The sequence below is a fragment of the Pseudochaenichthys georgianus genome, chromosome 3 (assembly GCF_902827115.2).
Source record: "Pseudochaenichthys georgianus chromosome 3, fPseGeo1.2, whole genome shotgun sequence".
Lineage (NCBI taxonomy): Eukaryota > Metazoa > Chordata > Actinopteri > Perciformes > Channichthyidae > Pseudochaenichthys > Pseudochaenichthys georgianus.
This window is the reverse complement of record NC_047505.1, coordinates 15,879,410-15,884,307: the sequence shown is the minus strand read 5'-3', so window position 1 is coordinate 15,884,307 and position 4,898 is coordinate 15,879,410. Positions and strand designations below refer to the sequence as shown.

Sequence of the window (4,898 nt, the reverse complement as noted above, 5' to 3'; positions counted from 1 at the left end):
TGTTATATTTGATCAGGATTTATCCTTTAACGCCCACATAAAATCAATTTCAAGGACCGCCTACTTCCATCTACGTAACATTGCAAAAATCAGGCATATCTTGCCTCAAAACGATGCAGAGAAACTAGTCCATGCATTTGTTACTTCTAGGCTGGATTATTGTAACTCTTTATTATCAGGGAGTACCAAGAAGTCAGTCAAGTCGCTTCAGCTGATTCAAAATGCTGTGGCTCGTGTACTAACCAGAGTTAGGAAAAGGGACCACATTACTCCTGTTCTGGCTGCCTTACACTGGCTCCCTATAGAACACAGGATAGAATTTAAAATTCTTCTTCTCGCCTACAAAGCCCTTAATGGGCAGGCGCCATCTTACCTTAAAGAACTCATTATACCCTACTGTCCTACTAGGGCATTGCGTTCCAAGAATGCAGGGTTGTTGGTTGTTCCTAGAATCTCTAAAAGTGCAATGGGAGCCAGAGCCTTTTCTTATCAAGCTCCACATTTGTGGAATCAGCTTCCAGTTTGTGTTCGGGCGGCAGACACCCTATCCGTTTTTAAGAGTGCGCTTAAGACCTTCCTTTTTGATAAAGCTTATAGTTAGGGCTGATTAGATTCAGCCCCTAGTTTTTCTGATATAGGCTTAGTCTGTCGGGGGACATCTTACTTCTTCCTTCTCTCTGTCTATACCTGTGTACTCTCATGTTCCGATTAACCCAGCTTCCCCAAATGTCTTTCTTTTTGGTGTCTATATACGCTGGGATCCGGAGTCATGGATGATCCTGCGGTCCTGTGTGCTGGATCGCGAGCACTGGATCTTGAGTCGTGGCTGTGGTCCTGGATCATCGGTCCTGGATGGATATCCTCGTGGATTCATCTTCCTATTATACACACATGCATTTCCAAACATTTGGACTACCTATGTTGCAAATGTATTATCTTTTCAATTTACACACGGCATCTATTGCACGTCTGTCCGTCCTGGGAGAGGGATCCCTCCTCTGTTGCTCTCCCTGAGGTTTCTCCCATTTTTCCCTTTAAACTGGGTTTTCTTTGGAAGTTTTTCCTTGTACGATGTGAGGGTCTAAGGACAGAGGGTGTCGTATTGTCACACTGATATTCTGTACACACTGTGAAGACCACTGAGACAAATGTAACATTTGTGATATTGGGCTATATAAATAAACATTGATTGATTGATTGATTGATTGATTGATTGATTGATGTGTTTTCTTCACTCCGCTGGGAAACTGCTCTCATGTCAAGAAGCATCAGATCAGTGCATGCGCTGCATCGTCCAATCAGTGAGCGATACACAGTAAGGGGGCGTGGCGAGTGTCTGAGGATTTCATCGAAGGATGGTCTGGTGGTTCCTTGATTATAGCTCCTCGCTCCTCGTTCCTCGCTCCTCTGGCAGAAATAAGGCCATTGGGACGCTACTCAAGATGGAGCAGACAAATCAACTTCCGGTGATACCGAGACCGAGGAGTGAGGAAATGAAAAATAAGAGAAGTGAGAAGGGCCCCTTGTGTGTGGTTTAGGGCATGGTTTAGGGAGGGTGATGCCCTACCGCCCCCTATGGACCAGCCGCTGTACCATATTCATTAAAAAAAAAAGTTTAAAAAGAAATGTAATAAAACAAATTCAATATTTTTTAATCACAATCTAGAATGTGGGAAGAGGTGGGGCGGCCGGTCGCCACTAGTCTATGGTTAATACTAAAATGTTAAACGATTTACTCGTAAATTAAATATATTCTTTCACACACACATACGGGTATTGGGCCGAGGGCGACACCGTAATTCCGGTATCCGCAATTTCACGCGAGGTGCAACCAGAATATCATAGTCTATTCATTGCCTTAATCAATATCTAGTCAACTCTAAAATACCACATATATGCAATGGCATGATAATATTATTGTGACAAGTGGGGTATTCACCTGGTGTTTCCAGAAATTAGACGTTGATGCAGCCAAAATCGACGAAGGCCACTTTCGAGGGTCGTTTTTCCATACATCTGCAGGAAGTCTGTAAGGGCAATCCGACAACCCACACAGCTCTAGTTTACGCTGGTAACTATGGGGGTTATTCCCTATCTTTATTCAAGAGCGTGGTATTTAAATTTGAGAGCATACTTTATGTATTTATTTCCCTCAAACTCTGTCCTCGCACTCAAATAGTGCCCTCGCACTCAAATAGTGCCTGCTTGCACTTAGATTTGCTCTGCTTGTGCTCAAACTGTACGCTTGCACTCAGATATATTGCTGCTCAGAATTATTCTGTGCGCACTCGAAACTTTTTCTGCTCTCAGAATTATTCTGTGCGCACTCGAAACTTTTATGCAACAATCCTGTCAAAATCCCTCAACCAATAGGAGGCCAGGTGTCCTTGCGGGTGCGTTCGCTTTACTTATTACAGCGTCCCGTAAGGGCGGTTAATTATATAATATTATAATATATGTATTATTCTAGCCGTTAGAGTAAGCCATCTTAATGTACCAGTAATGAATATATATTATATATATATATATATAATATATTAGTTACTGGTACATTAAGATGGCTTACTCTAACGTTATACTCTAACGGTTAGAGTATGCAGACTTCATAAGCCATATATATATTTAATTATTTATATAAACTACCGAAATTAAAGTAAGGTAAAATCATTACCATGGACATTAAACATTAACGTTAGCTTCACTTACACTTACCTTTTGACAGAAACCCAAGAGATTCAGGACTCAACTTCAAATCCTCCAAAACGAATCAGAGTTCCAAGGATCCAAGAAGATGTTTTGATTTGATCATTGTGAAGGGACATCCACAGAAATGGATGCTCTAAAAAAGAAATCGGTATGTTTTTCTTATTTTTAAGGAAAATGTTCTGAAAAATTCTTCTTCTTCTTCTTCTTCTTCTTCCTGGTGCATGCTGGGAGATTTTCGGAGGATGAAAGAAAGAGAAGACTGGTTGTGGACTTAAAGGGAACCACTTCCTGGCCTTCTAGGAAAAAGGTGAGATTCAAATCCATGTTAATGCCAGAATTTATTGTTTTTAACTTTTTAAATATGATTTTTTTTGGGGCATTTCAGTTTTATTGGAAAGAGGCAGCAGAGATCTACTGGAAACAGTGGAGAGGGAGGAGATGATATGCAGCAAAAGGCCCATCCGGATGGTTGCTGCTCCGTGTGGAACATGTTCTATCAGGTAAAGCAATTTGCTACCCAGTTATTTTTGAGTTTGAATTTAGCATTTGGAAGGTAATTTCCAACAGTGCATTGTAAAGACTGAAAGATGTAAAGCTTGACATGATTTGGTCTTTTACTTAAGAGGATGTTTGTCTCTGATCGTCTTTAATGCTTATTTTTTGTATTGATGATATTGTTTTGTTCTTTATTTTTGTAGTGAGAATCACTTTGCAATTGTGTAAGTGCTATATAAATAGTTATACTAATATTATTGTTGTTACCATCATTGCTATTATTAATAATGTTTTCTTTGTTTTGCTGCAGAAAGGATCATGCCAGCCCACTTCAAACACCTGATCAAGAACTTGTGAATCTTCAGGCAGAAAAGATGAAAACACCTGTTCAAAGTTCCAGTTTCCTGTACATGGAACCATGCCTGTATGGGACTCTGTTCCACATGTCTTCAGTCAGTCCTGGACCCTATGACTAGTTCTACCAAGGCTTATTAGAGGTAAGCAGTGGTAGGAGAGGAGTGGAGTTATCTTTGTATTTGAGCTGCAAGTAGACAAAGGTGATCAAATGCTGATGCTTATAACGATCCGAGTAATTTGATATTGATTGTCTGCCAATACCGAATCCTTACCCGATTCTTCTATTTCCCAGATAATACAGCTGCACAATTACAACAGGAACTTATCTTTAGACGGTTAATACAGAAGGTACATTTAATAACAGATTTGACTGGTGGTAGGCTAAAAGGCTGTTTTGTTGATCATTTTATTTTTCATTACATTATAAAGATCTGCTACATTGGAGGATTCCAAAGCTGAGCTGGAAGGGGAAGTCACCACCTACAGGACAGCAAATCTAAACATTAATTTGGATAAAATATGAAACCAGGTATTTTCACAAAGTAAGTACATTTGTTTTTAAATTGCAAGCAAATAATAATGACAGTCTTGGATCGATTTTGCATTTTAACTTTCATCAGCAACTACAATAAAAGAAACAGACAAGATGGCAGTGAAATGTGTAAACAATCAGCCCATCGAGATATACACATATTAATTTATACTATTGATGAAATGTTTTTGTCCTTTCTTTGTCTTATTCACATTCTGTAGAAGAACAATCTGAGATACCTGAACAGCGTGAGCCTGCACCCTGGACACCCACACACCCCAATAATTCCCCTTCAAAGAGCAAGCCACATGGGAAGGTATATATTATTTCCATAGTGGAGCTTTTTTATTGTTGCTCCTCAGTCTCATATTGGTGTCTAGCTTTTATGTATAGGCTACTACACATTTTATGTTTCAGATTGTTGTCATTGACTTGCAAGGGGAGATTCCAGTGCGTCCAGAGGTCTGGGCAAAAATAAAAAACAACACAAGGGACTCCATGTTCGTGAAGGAGTTGGCTGTGGCGTTTTGGGGCACCGACACCTTAGGGGAAAGGAGCCTGACTGGAAAGGAATGCCCCACCACCAAGACCACCAGGCAGCCTCTAACCCCACAGAAGCTATCAGTTTTGAAAGGTATGTTCTTAGCAGCACTAGCCACTTGCTCTTTGTGAGATACCAAGTTCTTGGTTATTTGAAATGTAATATTGATGATGTAATAATTAAAACTAGGGATGGGTACCGAGCCCCAGCATTAACGGGCCCCCGGGGCTGAATTATTAAAGACCGTGGTACCGTTAAGGTCCAACG

General features: G+C 40.3%; 1 long non-coding RNA gene across 1 annotated transcript; it reads left to right on the top strand.

Annotated features, from left to right (window-relative positions):
- Nucleotides 1-3,019: 3,019 nt before the first annotated feature.
- LOC117440492 (uncharacterized) lies at nt 3,020-4,391 on the top strand. Its single transcript, XR_004551276.2, has 5 exons — nt 3,020-3,206; nt 3,512-3,698; nt 3,851-3,906; nt 3,988-4,100; nt 4,312-4,391. It is a non-coding gene; the product is annotated as an uncharacterized lncRNA (long non-coding RNA).
- The last annotated feature ends 507 nt before the right edge of the window (nt 4,392-4,898 follow it).